Source organism: Pituophis catenifer, unplaced genomic scaffold, assembly GCF_029215685.1.
Source record: "Pituophis catenifer annectens isolate HBS135680 unplaced genomic scaffold, rPitCat1.0.hap2 SCAF_7, whole genome shotgun sequence".
NCBI lineage: Eukaryota > Metazoa > Chordata > Lepidosauria > Squamata > Colubridae > Pituophis > Pituophis catenifer.
Window position 1 is genome coordinate 37,743,980 of NW_027256887.1, and position 19,246 is coordinate 37,763,225.

At 39.4% G+C, this 19,246-nt stretch overlaps 1 long non-coding RNA gene across 2 annotated transcripts in view; it reads right to left on the reverse strand.

The window, feature by feature from the left end:
* Window positions 1-3,343: 3,343 nt before the first annotated feature.
* LOC139319727 (uncharacterized) overlaps window positions 3,344-19,246 on the reverse strand; it is a 31,742-nt gene continuing 15,839 nt past the window's right edge. Inside the window, exons 2-3 of one of the 2 annotated variants that reach the window (XR_011600647.1) lie at window positions 4,316-4,401; window positions 3,344-3,745 (exon numbers count right to left, since the gene is read on the reverse strand). This is a non-coding gene — a long non-coding RNA (uncharacterized lncRNA). Of the gene's footprint in view, window positions 3,746-3,810; window positions 3,896-4,315; window positions 4,402-19,246 lie in introns of those variants that run through there. The other variant, XR_011600648.1, reaches the window with a different exon arrangement.

Genomic DNA, 19,246 nt, shown 5'->3' on the forward strand with positions numbered 1-19,246 from the left:
TGGCCTATCTATTACTAAAACTCTCATGTCTGTCCTCCTTAACTGAGTGAAATGGTGCATCCTAATGCAAAACTTTGTCAAGAAAGGTACCTCAAATCGGATAAGTTACAAAATGCCAGAATCCATGACTCCTGGGGGGGATCAAATTTAGGAAAGTTGTGGCTGTTTCAGCGCTGTAATGCTACTCTGATCATATGATCATCATTTTCAATGTTCTATGGCAGTTTCCTGGCTACTCATGCATTAGTTTGCTCCTTTCCCCACCCAGCAACAACCATTTACCTGCCTGCTAGGAAAGAAAAAGAAGGGAAGGGAGGAAGAGAGCAAAGAAAGGAAGGAAAGGAGGGAGGGAGGGAGGAAGGAAACTCAGTGCATCTTATCCAATCCATGTGGTACTTCTTGTGCAGCCGCAGTGCCTTCTCTGACCACCCACACACACCCATGTGCACTCTTTCCCACCCATGCTGACCATGTACATATCCTTCCCAACCTGCTGCCCTGCAAAACCCCTAGCTTCTTCCCCCACCCTGCAGCAGCTATTTACCTGCCTACTGATGTTTGACTTGTAATTTCCTTCTGGCTTCCCCAATGATTTTCTCCCTACACACTTACCCCAAGCAAAGCAAATGGGGAAGACAGCAGGAATCCTAGGGAGGAAGGGCAAGAGAGAGAAAAGGAAGGGAAGGGGTGAAAGATGAAAAGGATGAAGGGAGGGAGGGATGAAAGGAAGGAAGATTTTTGATGCTCTCAGTCAGCTTCACACAAGAATACTCAATGGAGAAGCCAGCAAGAAATTAGAAGTTGCTTTTTTGCCCACTTGCGGCCATCCTGTTTCTCTGTTTAGGTATGGAAATATCTCTGAAATGATGACTCAATGGGACTTTCTGTATATAACTAAAATAATTACTGTAAATATCTCTCCTTACTCGCAAGATAGGAAATAGTGATATGCATACATTATCACTGGGGCAAAAAAAATGTACACATCACTTTCTACTATGAATAAAATGTATATATATTAGTAGATATGAGGATTCTTTGCTCTTCAAGAACTGGACACACCATAAAGTAGCAAGCCTGTACAAATTGCTTTTTTGGGGGGGCAACACACACTTCCCCAACAACAGGCTATTGTTCTGGGTCAATTCCACTCTTCTATGACTTTGCAAGGTAATATTATCAAGTAAATATCCCACCAGGATATGCTGCTCACTATAGCTTGTGATCCTGGAAGTCAAATGAAAGTCCTCTTGTCTCTTTGTAATAGTTGACAATCTCCAGATGTCACCTCTACTTCCCAAACAGGTGGTAGGCTGTTTGCTTACCATCTTTCCTGCTACACCTGAGGGAAGGGGAGGGGAGAGATTCTTGCCTGCATGACTGCAGCTGCAGCCTCACTTCTTCCCAGTGCAGTCTCTTTTGAATTGAACTTGAATTCTAGTAACTTCATTCACCTATTCATGTAGTTTTCTTGACCACAGCTGAGAAGTTATTTCCTTGGATGCTTTTTGACTTGCCAGCTTAACCTACTGTATTGGTGTTCTTCTCTGGAAATCTCCCATCCAATGACACTGTTTAGCTTCTGAGTTCAAATAATATCAGCCAGGTATTGGCATTTAGGGTTTCTAAAAATAAGTGGACATATTAGGTCATGATGTTAGGCATTGTAGCCACCCATATATAGTCAGCAAGCCCTGTTTGGGTTTAGAAAATCTGTTAAGACCTGGCAGGCCTTTGGGAATAATGTAACTGGGATCTTTGTATTCCAGCAAAAGTCTGGAATCTTTTACTGTCACTGGGGATTAATCTGCTTAATACTACTGAAGAACCCTATATGCAGTGGTGGGATTCAGCCAGTTTGCACCACTTCAGGAGAACCAGTTGTTAACTTTCTGAGCAATTTGGCAAACTGGATGTTGGAAGAAATAATTAGGACAGAGAACTGGTTGTTAAATTACTTGAATCCCACCACTGCCTATATGCCTGAGAAAGATATAGATAAAAATATCCAGAAAGCAAGCAAGCAAGCAAACAAGCAAGCAAGCAAACACACATCAGACTAGGAAAAGCTGCATATTTTTATCCATGGATCCTCTGGTTTTTGCAGCTTGAAAGGTCATCTGAGCATAGATGCCCTTTAAGTACAATTATGTATCTCTGCTACTGTAATTTATATGGCTCTTAACTGATTGATGATTACAGTGTTGTGTCTGCCAACATAAATCATTTCTGCCTGGTTGAGGCTCCACAAGGCTATACTAACAATTGAAGTAGAGCCTTAGCTATGTGGAAATAATATTTTGCAATAAGTGAACTTACTCCTCAGAAGCCACTATCTTGTAGCAACTGATTTAACTTAATCGACTTGTAAGAAGATTGCATTCACATGAACAAAAAAAGCTTTATTCATGACTTATGCTTTTAAAAGTTTCTTTAGTTAGCATCAGAAGCCAGTGGCTGAACATATTTTGCACACCGAAGGTCTTCAACTTCAAGTTCTATCATTTCCAGGTAAAGGCTAGCTTCTGGAGATTGACTGCCAAGAAGGCAGCATAGGCTGCATTGGGCTCAATGGATATGTCATTTGACCCCTATACTCAGCATAATTATGTTTATATTTATGTTTATGTTTACATTTATATTTATTGGCTGTCCCATTTCAGTGGATTCTGGACAGGTAATAAATATTATAGGAAAAAGTTAGAAGTTTAGCATTTTTTATATTGGGGTATTACATCACATTTGAGAATGTACTGTGGGTCTTTTTTTTTTACTTTATTCCAAAATTTGCAAACAAGTGATTTAATTACAATAACAATCAGTGCCATCACAGGCCAATTTCTGGAGTGGGAACACTCATTTAAATGAGCAAATTCTCCAGTAGTGCCTTGAAACAATTGTGTGAAATTGTACCCTTCTTTGCATTTTGTTTTTAACATTTGGCTCTTTGTTCATTGTTGTACATGGAAAAGAAACAGCAGAGAAGGTTTGCCCAATTGCATAATAAAAGTGAAAGTTGAACAGGATTATAATATAGTTGATGAATATACCTTTTCATCTGGACTGTATTTTGCAATAGCCTGGGTGATGAAATCACATAGACACAAATGTCTCTGGAAGGGAGAATGTAAGGTAATGATATATAAATGAAATATGCTGTACTGCATCAATGTATTTGCAATAGATCAGACCATTGAGATAGAAAGGGTTGTTCACTTTGTTACTCATTCATAATTAGTATTTAATTTAACCAGAGACATATGGCTTCCAGCTTTATTTGAGAGAAACAGACATCAGTTCATGACAAATTTATAAAGTTGATCATGGATGGCTGGTGATAAGAATTAAATATTCAAAGTTGAAAAGCACTCTTGCATTACTTCATAAATGAGAGGAATCAGTCATAGAATTAATGCACATGCGTTCTCACTGAGCATATACAGGCTGTTAACCATCCCTGGATCCGGCAATATTGGCCAACTACCGTCCTGTCTCCAACCTTCGCTTCATGGCGAAGGTTGTTGAGAGTGTGGTCGCGCGACAGTTCCCACAATTCCTGGAGGAAACATCTTATCTAGATCCGTTCCAGTCGGGTTTCAGGTCTTGGCACAGCACAGAAATGGCATTGGTCGCATTGGTTGATGATCTCTGGAGGGCTTGGGACAGGGGTTGCTCCTCTGTTCTGGTCCTGTTAGATCTCTCAGCGGCTTTCGATACCATCGACCATGGTATCATGCTGCACCGGCTGGAAGAGTTGGGGGTGGGAGGCACCATGTTGCAGTGGTTCTCCTCCTTTCTCTCTGACCGGTCGCAGTTTGTGTTGGCAGGGGGGCAGAGGTCGACCTCGAGGCCTCTCATCTGTGGAGTGCCGCAGGGATCGGTCCTCTCGCCCCTCCTGTTCAACATTTATGTGAAGCCGCTGGGTGAGATCATCCGTGGCTTCGGGGTGAGATACCACCAGTACGCTGATGACACCCAGCTGTACATCTCCACCCCAGGCCACCCAAATGATGCCCTTGAAGTGATGTCCCAGTGCCTGGAGGCTGTGCGGATCTGGATGGGGAGGAACAGGCTCAAGCTCAACCCTTCCAAGACTGAGTGGCTGTGGCTCCCGGCATCCCGATATAGTCAGTTGACTCCATCACTGACTATTGGGGGCGAGTCTTTGGCCCCCACAGAAAGGGCTCGCAATCTGGGAGTCCTCCTGTGGCAGGTATAAATGCCCTACCCGTGCCAGGGATCTGCTATAGCTCAATAGTGCAAGGGTTAACCCAGACATCCACCTGGTCAGCTCCTCCCATAGACCCCTCCTTACCTGAATCCCCGCCCACAGGTATAAAAGGTGGGCACACTCCTCCATGTTGTGCAGATCCTGATGTAACCAGTGATGATATGAAGAACCTGTAAATAAAGGAGAGATATTTAACCCGATGACTCAAGTCTCTTCATTGGGCCTGATCCATCAATCCTCGTAACATCCTGGATATGCAGCTGTCCTTGGAGGAACATCTGACAGCTGTAACCAGGGGGACCTTTTGTCAGGTTCGCCTGATTCGCCAGTTGCGGCCCTTTCTTGATCGGGATTCCCTGTGCACAGTCACTCATGCCCTCGTCACCTCTCGCCTTGACTACTGCAACGCTCTCTACATGGGGCTCCCCTTGAAGAGCACCCGGAGGCTCCAACTGGTCCAGAATGCAGCAGCACGGGTAGTGACGGGAGCAGCATTGTGCTCCCGTGTAACACCGCTCCTGCGCGAGCTGCACTGGCTCCCAGTGGTCTTCCGGGTGCGCTTCAAGGTGTTGGTTATCACCTTTAAAGCACTCCATGGCATCGGGCCTAGCTATCTTCGAGACCGCCTGCTGCTACCGACGACCTCCCATCGTCCCATGTGCTCCCACAGAGAGTGCCTCCTCAGGGTGCCATCAGCCAATCAATGTAGGCTGGTGACCCCCAGGGGGAGGGCCTTCTCTGTGGGGGCACCTACCTTCTGGAATCAGTTGCCCCCAGAGATAAGGAGAATCCAAGACCTTAGTGCCTTCCGCTGTGCCCTTAAAACCCACTTTTTCCAGCAAGCCGGGCTGGCTTAAAAAGAAATTTTAAATGTTTTAATTGGTTTGTATTTTTAATTTTGGGCCAAATTTATATATATTTTAATTGTTTTTTTAATATTTGTATTTCATGTTTTTTAATTTTAAAAAAGAGCCTTGGTACTACAGTGGTTTAAAGCACCCTGTTATTAACACAGCTGCCTGCAATTTACTGCTGGTTCGAATCTCTCCAAGGCTCAAGGTTGACTCAGCCTTCTATCCTTTCTAAGGTAGGTTAAATGAGGACCCAGTTTGTGGGGGCAATAAGCTGACTTTGTATAAATATACAAAAGTATGAAGGCTATTGCTTAACGCACTGTAAGCCGCCCTGAGTCTCCGGAGAAGGGCGGCATATAAATCAAATTAAAAAAAAAAAAATTCTGGCTGTACACCGCCCTGAGTCCTCAGGGAGAAGGGCGGTATATAAATTTAAAAATAAATAAATAAATAAATAAATAAATAAATAAATAAATAAATAAATAAATAAATAAATTTTGTAGCATTCAGTTATATATTCCCTTATTTTTTTATTCATGATTGAACAAAGGTGACATGATTAAGTAAACTGAGATTTTCATATGATGCTTCATATGCATAGGACTTTCATCTAAGGTATTTGTAAAAACAAAACAAAACAAAGTTATATACCTATAGTAATAGGTTTATAATATTACTGAAGTATTTATATTGATCATTATATAGTGGAAAGGATCACATGAAAATATATGCTGCTTGATCTGACCAAATAGTATATAGTTCAATTGCTGCAAAATGCTGGATGAGCACCAGATGGTGGCAGAGATAGAGTTTTCTGTATCAATTTGCTGCCATCTACTGATTGTCTAGAAACCACAGTATTAGGGAGCAGCTATTTTATATTTTATACCATTATAACTAGCTTATTTTAGAACCAATAAATCCCAAGATTTTTCAAAATCTTTGTTTGTAAATCACCTTTGGAAGATGCTGGTTTGAAAGACAACTAATAATTATATTTAATATCAAGTAGTATTTCCATAAGAGTCTTCATTTAAAAATATGAAATGTTTACAAGATAGGATTTCTTACAAGTATATTTTAAAATGCAGAAAAGTCAATCCTGCACTTTCAGCCAGTAACAATTGTCTTATCAGTAACCTACATGACTGGCTGATTTTTCTTTATAATATTCCAAGAGTATATTAGCAAAGTATGTTAAGGAATTAGTTTTGAAAAAAAAAAGAGTTTTATTCTTTTTAAACTTCTGTCAATGGCCTGGATCCAAAAATCCTCTTAATATCATTGTTTGCTCCTCACACTGTTTTGTTCACTCTTTAATTCATCAGCTAGCCTTACTCTTACTCGAATTTGAACTTGGGCTGCCTGTAGTAACCTCTGAGCCACTGTGGGCTCCTGGATTGGAGCCGAAAGGTGAAAGGGAAGCAGTATGCTCCCTCCCATGTTGGGGTAGACCAGGTGCTTCGATAGATAGCCAATTTTATTTCAGTCATGGCATCTTAAAACACAAATTGTGGAATCATATATAACAGAAAGCCATAAATCCTAGTTTACAAATAATTGTGCCTGGGTTCCTATCAATCAAAAGCAGACAAACCATTTATGGCTTCAATTAATATGTGAATACATCTCATTGTTATATATACCTGAATGTGTATTATTGAATAACATCTTGCACTTATCCTGCAAAGAATTGCATATGCTGTAGACAGTATGTCAGGCTATGTGATTGTACCAAAAAAAATTAGAAAACCATAGCCTTAAGCGGATTCTCAAGCAAAAGGAAAAAGAAGGCAAATATGCTAACAATGGAATCAAATCTTGAAATAAACTAAGATGTCTATTTTGTCCCTATGTTAATAACGCTATCACAGCCCCAAGAAGTACAACAAGATTATATGTTTTCTGTAATATGATACATGCCGCATCTGCCAGTAATGCCCTTGTATGTATGAGACATGGGACAAACTGTGCAAAAGAATTAATGGATACAAATGTGGCATCAGGTCTCAGGTCAAGGACAAAATAATATTGGTATATTTCAACCACCCTGACGTCAGAGACTAATTTGAACTCTGAAAGCACCCTTGAGTTAAAGATTGCTATACTCATATATCAAAAGATTTCAGACTATTCTCCAAAGGTTTCAACAAACACAATAAAAAAAGGTACTACCTGTGATCTCTTGATTTTTGGATAGGTTTCTTTACCTTTGGTTGTCAATTAGTAGCCTTTCATATTTTTGAAGCCCAGATCTAATAGTGTTGCATGTGATTATGAAGTTTATTCAATATTCCATGAATGGGTCAAAAGGCATTTAATTTGGCATAGTTCACCCTCTTAACATTTTTTGCAAACTCAAGAAAAGCATTAGTTAGCTTGCTCTCCTCCTACTATAACAAGAACACCCTTGAAGGATTGTGGTGTTTGGCCATTGCCATGTTACTTGAGTAATGGAGGAAGCTAACTTTGGCTTGCACTGCCATTCTGTGCCTGTGGAGCATGTGCTATGACAACACTTGCATGCCCGAGATATCCATAGCTCTCAGGTCATGGAAACAGTTTAATTTTGACAGGCAAGGAAGATGTTTGTTTGAACTGGTTTAATTTATATTCACCTGTGAGAGCCAAGTTATGCTTCCAAGGAATTACACTTGTAAGGTAACTAGACAAAAAATTGCTGGACTCATCTTAGCATAATTTTTTAAGAACCCAGAACCATTGGGCTGTACATCTGGCCTAGATAATCTACGGGACTCAGTCTTTTCCTGAATCCTGAGATTCTGCTAATTCTAGTCACAAACTATCTGTAGGTTTTCAGATTGGGAAACCTGCTATAGATAGTTACCTGGGTGTGAATTTCACCGAATTTAGTAGAACTTATTCCCGAGACATCCAACTCATTGTGATATAACAGAATAATACAGTTGGAAGCAACATTGGAGATCTTCTAGTCCAACCCCCTGCTCAAGCAGGAGACCCTGTACCATTTTAGAGAAATGTCCAATCTCTTCTTAAAAACCTCCAGTGATGGATCACCCTCAACTTCTGACGGCAAGTTGTTCCACTGATTAATTGTCCTAAGTATCAGGAAATATGCACACAGTACCTGCAAAAGGGAGGGAGACTATACAGGTAGTCTTGGACTTATGACCACAATTTGGACTGGAATTTCCATTGCTAAACAAGGTGATTGTTAGATGACTTGCATCCAATTTTACACCTTTTTAGTCATGGTCATTAAGCAAGTCACCATGATCATTAAAGTGAAGCACACAATTGTTAAGTGTATCCAGCTTCTTCCATTGACTTTGCTTATCAAGACCTGGCTGGGAAGATCACAAATGCTGATCATGTGACCCTGGAATACTGCAATAATCATAGGAACATTGGCAATCAGCAAGGATTTAAATCTAATCATGTGACCACAGAGACATTGTGACAGTTGTAGGTGCAAGGACAAATAAATCATTTTTTTCAGAACCAACCTACTTTGAATGGTCACTCAACAAATGGTTGTAAATGAAGGACTACTTTACTAATTTGCACATTCCAAAGTATTCTAGGAAGTCAACAGAAGCAATTGAGCATTAGACTTCATTTTATTAGCTTAAGCCTGCCTAATGGTGTGTGAAATTTAGCAAATCTATTAGCTTCTTTCCCTTTTTACCATGTTTTCCCGAAAATAAGACCCTATCTTTAGGGTTGCCAGGTCTGCTTCCAAAAAATAGCGGACAAGGAGGGGGGGGGTTAAGTAGTAAAAAAATTTAAAAAAAATTACAATTAAATTATATATTTTCTTACAAACATTTTAACACATATTAAAATAATCACTTCAAAACTTTATTTAAAATTCAAAACATCAAATATATTATAATAATATGTAAAATATTAAATTACATTTTACTTTGCTATCGTGTGTATTTTTTATTTGACTGCGCAGCTTTGATCAATTCTTTGTGTTTAAGGAATAATTCTTTAATTTCAGTACAACGTTGAGAAATATTAAAAAATATACAAAGTTCACTTCGAACTGATACAAGCAGTCGATTTCATCGAAGAGAATGTTGGGTGGAAGTTCTTCTCGCCATGGTGATAATAACCAGATGTTCGTCATTTCTTCTAAAGTTGGAGGATTATTGTGATCAATTAGATTGAAACAATTTAGCGTCTCATATACTGAATCAGTGAAATTATAACACTTTTCTAGGTACGCAATGGCTCTTTGATACACGTTGATGGCTTCTTTCTTGAACGTTTGCACGGCATTCTCAGGCAAATGTTTTTTACGTAAGGCAAATAAAACTTTCATTCCAAAAAACTGCTCATCGTATTTTTTTTGCAAAGAATCACGCAGCTTACACATGATAATGTGAAGATCACATGCAAGAATTTTCTTGCTTTCCAGCTTCAGTAGGGTGTCTTGCATTATTGACATGAAGAAGTGCGTGAAATATAAATACAATTCTGAAATTGTTGGTTCATCATCCTTTGCAAGTTCATTTTCCTGATCCGAAATAAGGTTCCAGATAATCTTATGGCATTCATCAGATCCAAGAGAAATAAAATATGATTTTAGAGGTATCCAGTTTAAAAAAAGTCTTTTGACCGCTTTAAACAAACTTAACCAATGTGTTGGAACATGGCGCAAAACTTCATGGAATTCTGACTCGCAAAACTCAAAAAATGATTTCAACTCTTCTCGTTTCTTCGCAGAATTTGAAAATTCGGCAAAAACCTTCAGCACTACATTTTCGATATCAAAAGATAACTGCTTTAATGCATTTTTTGTGCTGTTGTGTAAAATGTGATTATTGCAATGAGCATTCGATCTTTGTCTCATTCTAACTTATGAAAAAAAAGACAAAACACAATTCTCCTATCCTTATTCTCTTAGACTGTACATCTTTAGATTACGTACCATTTCATCATAAAGCTTTTGAATAAAAAAAATGTCCACTATTTTGTGAAAAAAAATAGGGTAGGGTTGCCAGGTGTCCACTATTTGAGCGGACAGTCCACTTTTTTCACATTATGTTCACTATTTTGTGAAAAAAAAATAGTGAACATAATGTGAAAAAAGTGGACTGTCCGCTCAAATAGTGGACACCTGGCAACCCTACCTGTCTTATATTTTTTTGAACCCTGAAATAAGTGCTTGGCCTTAATGCCATGCACTCAAAAGCCCGATTGGGCTTATTATCAGGATGTCTTATTTTGAGGGAAATAGGGTAGTTTATTTTTATTCAGTATTTGTTTACTTCTGTTTCAGTTATTTTTTTTTTGTTTTCCAGGAGAGTTTAGACAAAAGAGCATAAAAAATAATGGAACTGTTTGGAGCTGGAAAATCTTTGGAAGACCCAAGAGAGCAAGTATGGACAAGAGAGCAAGTATCCTGGTGATGTGCAAGATATCTGGCATGTTTGTATTCCTACTTAAAGTGGACTTCAAACTATACCTACAGCAAATGCAAATTCAAATATGTGTCATTTGTCTAACCTTGAGAGAGAAGGAAAACAAATAAGTACACTCTTTGAAATAATTGCTTGAAACCCTGCATGGCACTTCTACATCTACTATTTCTGGGAGACCCCTGATGAGCCACTGACTTTAAACATACCAGAGTAATCCCCCTATGTGATAGCATTAATTCTTTATGCATCACTACTTAGACTGGCTAAATAGTGCTTAGTGGTTGAGTTCACAGGGGTCAAGCTATAATGTTTGACTTAAATTTAGTATGGTGTGTAAAGCTTATAAACGATGGGCTTATAAATTATGATTTATATTTAGCATTAAATAACGCAGTCAGTATGGTTTGTGTCCTACAGTGAACCTCTGTATCATGGTGCATGATTTTAATCATTCCTAATTAACATATTGAGATGTAAACTTGATACATTCAATTAGTCCTCCACTCTTTGAATCCATGCAAGTTTGACAATAATTCATCAAATATCTTCCTGCCTCTCTAAAAAGAGATCATATTCTCTTGATTTTCCATTGTTAGCTTTCAGCACCTCTTAATAATCATAATATTGTTAAAACAAAAGATCTATTCAATGAGCAATGCCTTACATGAAGGATGTATTTCAAGTGAAAATAAAAAGAACTTTCTGTCCTCAATCCACTTACAGGATGTGAAATTTTGTCAAAACAAGCACTGGCACATGCATACAACAATATTGTTTTGAGTAACACATAGGAATTAAAAACAGTGGTGTAGGACGCCTAAAGGATGCAGGGTGGAGGATAGATAGAGATATTAATATTTGACAATAAACAAGCCCCCAAAGATTGGCATTGAACTCTAAGAATAAGAAAATGGTGAAGAAATAATTTGTTCAATCTTCTGTTGATTTTCAAAATTTCAGAATGAATATTCAGTGCATTGCCAGCCTGACAATTCTGTTGACTTTGATGTCTGTGATACAGGAGATAATTAGTAACCAATCCAAGTCCATAGTTCAAAATGACCTCAATTTTGGTCTACTTAATATAGCTTTTACTAATTCAGGTCTGTTCATATGCTTTGGCTCATAATTTCTATCATTTTCATAGACAATTACTATTGTATGATTCATAAAAAACACATTTAAAAGAATGATTTTTCAGGTAAGCTTTGCTTTTTCAAAAGTTCATTTGTTGACGAGTTAGATATTTTCTTGTTCTGATACTAGTATCAGGAGGAGAATGCATCTAAGTTTACTGTAAATGCTGTAGTTTTCTGCCATTGCCCCTAATCTATGTTGAATGATTATAGTTTATGATTGTTGTTGATGCAATGATGAAGTTCTCATATATTGAAAGCAAAAACTAAAGGTCATATCCTTTTCTCTGGATGAGCGTGATGGTATTTCAGGAACTTTAATTACTAATCTAGTTAAAGCATTTGATGGCATTGTAAGGAAACCCTTTGATTGGAGCAGCATGTTGGTTCAGCTGTTAAGACCAGGTTTGAGACCTGAGCTCCCATCCTCACCCCAGCTCCTGCCAACCTAACAGTTCAAAAACAAAGAAATGTAAGTAGATAAATAGGTACTACTTCAGTAGGAAGGTAACAGTGCTCTGTGACATCATGTTGGCCACATGATTGTGGAAATGACTTCTTTACCTTTTTTTTAAAAAAAAAAATCTGTAGGGAAATGAACTATTTTGGGTGGTAGTTTTTAATTTGTTTTAGATTAGGTTGAAGGATAAAGTATGCAATCTGAGAAAAAACATTGGATTTAAGAAGCAATAGAAAAAGCAATGTGAATACAATAATCCAAGACTGCTATTATAAATTTAAGTTGCAGCTATCTGTATTGACTTGGAAAAATTAAATGTAGTCCTGCTGATGGAATTCTGGAATTGTACTCATGCTTCCTTTTATATGATGCCAGATTTGAAAAGACTGTAAAAATGTAGCTCTGGAAATATAACTAAAAAAATGCATTATCATCACGATTAGATGAAGATCTACTGTATTTGTAATCTTATTTAAAACATTAAAAATAAGAAAATGTAATTAAAAATGGAAAGATTTAAAACAGATAAAAAACTGCTATCTTGGTGTAATGTGGGCACCTAAACATTAAAATGAACACAGAATATAGGAATAGCAGTTAAATTATTGTTTCCTTACCTTTTGGTTTCTATTCTGAAGTTCAGACAGTCGTAGTGAAATTGTGATTATAACTGCTTATATATTAATTTATTATTTCTCCCACTGTGATTGCATAACTTGGGGCTTAACCTAAGCAAGAGCTGTTTGTTACAGCTCTTTTGAGCAGATGTTAGAGAGTGATTATATAAAAGGCCTCAGAAATTTGCCCACCTGACAATCAGGAGAATGATTCTGAAAACTGTATAGAACAGAGCCAAATTTAATATGATGGGACAAACTGATAGAAGAAAAATCAAATCTGGAAATAGTCTGACTGCAGAGGAAAAAATCCAGAAAGCCCCTCCTCCCAATCTTTATAGAATAGGCATCTGGGCAATGGTATGAAAAGTTGCAGATTGTTCTGCTATAAATTCTGTCTCCCTTTTCTATTCCAAAACTAGAAATATTTTAAGGGCCTGAAAATAATTGCAAAGCCATACTCAGCATGTTTTCTGAACTTCTTTTCCTGATTTCAGCCTTCTTGTCTGTTGGTAAAATTGGTAATATCACACAAATTGTAGAACTAGGAAGCAGTTCGGAAGAAGTTAGGAAGCAGAGATTTAAGTTTTTTTTACTGTCATCAATGAACACTGTTCAACAATATAGTAATATTATTTTTTTAAATAATTTGATGTATGTGTGAGTATATCTGTTGGCCCCATGCACTTTTATTTGGACTATAGGTCAAAGAATTGGCAAAACTGTATGAGACAGAAGGAAGTTGTACCTCAAAACACATGGAAGATGTCTGGTTAATTAATCCAGTTCAAGAAATAGCAAGATATGAGGAGAAGTGACTTCTGGACTAATCTACGTTTAATCTGAATGCGATTTTCCAGATCCATAAATAATAGTACAGTATAACAACACCTGGCTTTTGATTTTTTTCCTTAAGAAAAAGGCTTCTAGTTTCCTGTTTCATTGTTATGAAGTTTTGGAAATTCCTTCACATTTCTTTTGCTGATGTCTTTCAGTTTCCTCTGCCATGTGACATGGCTGAGAGTGATGCTGCTGGTGTTTTTTAGCTACAACTCTCCATCACTTTGCAACTTCATGGCTGCTCCTGTTTTTTTGTTCTTAAAAATTAGATAGAGAAGTTCCCCAAATTTTCTTTCTTTCAGATCTCACTAAAACCTGGGAAGCCAAGGAGGTTGAGAACTTGAAGAGATGAATGTATAGGTAAATGTAGGATGCTTTCACATGCACATTGCTCCCCTTGTTATCTGGCTTACTGCAAAAGCATTTCACTGAATTTTTAACTTTCTTGGGAAAAAAGTGAAAGCAAATTTGTTGTTTACTTAGCAAATTATTTTTCATAAAGTTGTTTACTTACCTTTTCTTTTTGCAGCCATATCTTTAGGCTGTAAATCTGTGATGAAGACAGAGATTTCTCTTCTGTGGGTTAAATGTTTGGTCAAATGATTGCTGATGGGGGAGTGCATTTGTTTGGCATTTTTCTGTCTCTGTGTTCATTATTGTTATGCAGTACAGCTGAAAAACTGAAATATGAATATACCCTTTGTCAAAGAACACAAATGCTAATGAAAAGCAAGAGATAATTCTCAGCAACACTGTTGACTTTGATTTCCTGTTATTTGTGTCTGTATTTACAAAGCAAAATAAGTGTAAAACAGTTTAAATAGTGCAGTGTAGTTTAAAATTTTATCTGGACATTTTGTTTGAAAAGGAAAATTTATTCTACTCTTTCACAATTAATAACAGTTATTAATGACTTTTAGTAATAGAAGTTGCAACTTTTATTTATATGTGTGTTTATGTTTGTAACAAAACATGGGAATTTAATCTAAAAACTGGTTTACCTGTAGCATGAATAAATCAAAGCACTATTTTCTAAGATCTTCATTATTGACCAGCATTTTTCTACAGAGTGTCAGGAATCTTTTCCAACTTCTGATGGCAATCCCAGAAATTTAATTTAGATTTGTGTGCAAACCAGATGCTCTTCTTCTGAATGTATCTATCTCTCAGCATTCACCAGAATATCTCAGAGAATGTGCTAATTTTTGTCATAAGAAAAAGAAGATGGAATTGGAAAGTGAGATTTCCCCATTCTGTTTGCTGAAAGAGAGTACAGTGCCTAACTAGTGTGTGGACCAGGATTGCTTCGTTAAGATTGAAAAGATGGAAACTACAGAATTTTAGGTGACTCACAGAGAAACCTGAGTCTTATGTATCTCCCTAAAGTCATGTAATCCTTCAGGTGCAGCTGACAGAAATATACTGAAACTGATTACCCATCTATTCAGCTTGTCTTGCTATATTGTTAGAAAGAGACAACTGTATTTGCACAAATTATTAGATACAGGCATGCACGCTGTGTTTTCTTTTGTGTGAGAAGTGTGACTTCTTTTATTTCATTCCCCCCCCCTCTAATTTGAAGTCTTACCAAAGAAATAATTGCTTTTACCAGAAAAACCCTCAAAAGGGGGCTGTAATGAAGAGATCCTTAAACAATTCTCATCTAATTTAGTTTACAGTATAATGACCTGCAGCCACATCTAAATACAATAAAATAAAAGCCTGTATTATCAGGAAAAAACTGATCCTTCCCAGCTGGTCACTGTTTGGAATGGTCTAAATCTCTTCTGACCTTGACACATTATTACCTCATGAAAAACAAGTTGGGAGGCAAAAAAAAAAATACAATTTTTAAACTGGGAAAAGACATAATTGCTTGAAAACAGGACCTCTGGGGGTGTGTGAATTTTTGGGCGAAATCTTTTTGCTTCTCAGCAAAAGTTTACACTAAGCAAAAGTTTAGATCTGTTTTTAAGCAGGTAAAAATTCCCAATAAAATTCTAATGAAAATTTTCCATTACAGGAAAAAGAGAATGGGATCTGGTTTTGAAAAGGAAAGATGAAATATGGGTACTTTGTTGTATGTTAAGATTGTACATGTTTCCTGTGAACCTGTGCTGTAGCCTAATTTCCTATTTTAATTTTTGGGAAACTGAAGTAAACAATGTTGCAAGATATAAGTCAGAAGTAAAAAAGGATCAAGGAATATGCATGTTAAATTCTTGTGCATCTAAGGATTTTCAGCAGGCCTACCTTCTGTTGGCCTTTCAGGTAAACCAGACAAGAAATACAACACAATGAGTTAACTCTATTGTAAGGCTATACTAACAGAATATTGCAAGTCTGAAAGCACAAAATCATGCTGCCACTCTTTCTTTGATCATTAAGTTATTGGTGGGGAGGGCCTGCTCTCATTTAATTGTTTCCTGGCAGTATCTCTTCCCCTCCTTTCCCAAGGTCATCCACACCTTCCATTATAACCTTATGGCTGATAAGCATCTGTGTGGAACAGGCTTGACTTTAGCACAATAATAAATGTAGTCTCCCATCTTTTATTGCTTCCAATCACCACAGGCATCCTTACCATTTGGCCAGGTGAGCTGTCTACAGACACAGTCTTTATCAAGTAGGAGAAGGGAGGAAGAAGTAGGAGGAAGTGTCAAGCCTAAATTTGACAGGGTTGTGGGATTGTTTGTATTCTGGGTTATTCTCTCATGAACTCAGTTTGACACAGTTTGGAGCTGAAGGGGGGGAGAACTGAGATGGATGGAGTCTTCAGCCAAAACAATATAGCTAGCTGATGTTAGAGCCATTCCAATGGCTGGCTGGCCAGAGGCGGAGGAGAGAAGTTGCCAAGCAACCAACCCTCATCCCAGTTGGACAGTGTGACACATTGTTTTGAAAAATTGAGAAATGGGTTGGCACAAGTCCCCAGAGAATACCGGGACCTAACAGAAGTGTTCACCGAGGAGGATGCAAACTTGCTGCCCCCTCACCATCTCACTGACTGTGCCATCGAGTTCGTGCTGGGGGCTAAACTATCCAAGCCAAAGATATACTCCATGACCCCAAAAGAAAGGAAAGAACTAAGGAAGTACATTGATGCTAACCTAGCCTGTGGATTCATCCAGCCAGCAAAATCTAAGGTGGCAGCTCCAGTCCCCTTTAAGGAAAAGAAGGATGGGCCGATGAGGCTGTGCGTGGATTTAGGGGAATTAACGCCCTATGCATGGAGAATACCTACCCGCTCCCCCTTATGAAGGACATGTTGGCCCACCTGGCCAAGGGGAAAGTGTTCACCAAACTGGACCTACGAGAGGCATACTACCGGGTGTGAATCAAAAAAGGAGACAAGTGGAAAACTGCCTTCAACTGCCCCCTTGATAGCTTCCTGTTCAGAGTGATGCCATTCAGGTTGCAGGGAGCTGATAAATGAGGTGCTGCATGACCACCTGTACAAAGGGGTCCTCGTGTACCTGATCAACATTCTCATCTTTACCGAGACCTTAGAGGAACACGTGAAGCTAGTACAACAAGTGTTAGAGAAGCTCTTGGTGGCCAAACTATATGCAAAACTGTCAAAATGCAAATTCCACAAGACCAGCCTAGACTACCTGGGCTATTGAGTGCCAAGCGAGGGAGTAGAGATGGATCCAGGAAAAGTGAAAGCAGCACTAGATTGGCAACCTCCATGCACACGCAAGCAACTGAAAGTTTCCTGGGGTTCGCCAACTTCTACTGGCAATTCATCCCCTCCTTTGCCGAAATTGCCCAGCTCATCACTGAGCTGCTGAAGAGAGGGAACTGCCCGCAACAGCCCCGGCCAAGTTAACCCTTAAAGTGGACTTAGAGTGCCAACGGGCTTTTGAGCAGCTGAAGGGACTGTTTGCCAAAGAGCAAACCCTCAAGCACCTTGACCCAGCCCAGCCCTTTGTGATCCAATCTGACACCAGCGATGTAGCCGTTGCAGCGATCCTCCTTCAGAAAAACACAGAGGGCAATGTACAGCCCTGTGCATACACCTCCAAGAAATTAATGGAGACTGAACAGAGGTGGGCAGTGTGGGAGAAAGAAGCTTATGTGGTCCGGTGGGGCCTACTGACCTGGAGACTCTTCCTCGAGGGTAATGCCATGCCTTTCAAAGTATGGACTGATCACAAAAACCTAGAGGCACTAAAGACACCCTGCAAGCTTTCCCCAAAGCAGGTCTGTTGGGCACAATACTTTAAACAATTCAATTTTGAACTGAAATACATCCCCCTTCTCAGCCTGCATCACAAATGTTAATCAAGGGTCAGGCTACTTGAAAGAAAGCCACGGACTGGGGGGTGGGGATGACCCCAAAAATGAAAGACGAGCTGCTGGCTGATCCGTGGCACAAAGATAACCTAGGAATACTAACCCTCAAGGATGGACTAGGCTGGAAGGGATCCAAACTATATGTGCCCAGCAGCTTGTGGCTCCAACAGAGTCATGACTCCAAACAAGCAGGTCATTTTGGCTACTTGAAGACTCTGCCCCTGGCCAGGAGGCAGTTCTGGTGGCCGAGGATGAAGAAAGACATTGAAGACTATGTAAAGAGCTGTGCCAGTTGTGTGGTGATGAAGACGAGGGTGGGGAGACCCCCCCGGGCTACTCCAGGAGGTGGAAGATTGGTCCCGACCCTGGGAAGAGATAGCTATGGATTTCATTGTTGAGCTCCCTGAGTGTGGGGGAAGTACAGTCATTTGGACCATCATAGACTTGTTCTCCAAACAGGCCCACATTGTAGCTTGCCCAGGGCTTCCGTCAGTGTGGAAGCTGGCTAACCTGTTTATCAAGCATATTTATAGGTTGCATGGAGTCCCCTGCAGAATCATCTCCAATCGTGTGTGTGTGTGTGTGTGTGTGTGTGTGTGTTCACCGCTAAGTTCTGGAGGGAGTTCATGAGGACCATTGTGTCCTCCAAGGGCTTAGTTCGGCATTCCATCCGAGCACTAACAGGGCTGCAGAACGGACTAACGCCATGGTGGAGCAACACTTAAGGTGTTATGTCAACTACCAGCAATCGAACTGGGCAGAGTTACTGCCATTTGCTGAAGTAGCATACAACAATGTGGTGCACAGTAGCACCCACCTAACCCCTTTCCAAGTGACCAGTAGCATAGAGTTTGTCCCCATACCAGGGCTCCCCAGACAGCCACCTTCTTCCATGTTGCTAGCTGAGTGGATGGAATAGTTGAAGAAAGCATGGGAGAATACAAAGCAGGCCCTAAGCGAGGCAGTGAAGGCTTATAAAAAACAGGCCGACAAGTGCAGGTCTCCCCAACCAGAGTTTAAGGTGGGGCAGGGGGTAGGGTTGTCCATTAAATATCTAAGAGTAAAACTAGCCTCAAAAAAGCTCAGTCCTAAATTTGTAAAGCCATTCCCTATAGTGAAAGTGATCAACCTGGTCACGGTACAAGTTCAACTTCCCTGGTTGCTGGGGAAGGTACGTCTGATGTTCCACAGTAGTCTGTTGAAACTGGCAGTGAGTTCACAAGTCCGACCAGTAGATCGGGCACCAGTAGATTGGGCTAAACCCATGGTGATCGAGGGTCAGACTCATTATGAGTTAAAGAGAATATTGGATTTGAGAGTGCAGAGAGGTCAATTGGAATACTTAATATACTGGAAGGGATACCCGCTTTCTGAGGCCACCTGGGTGAAAAGTTG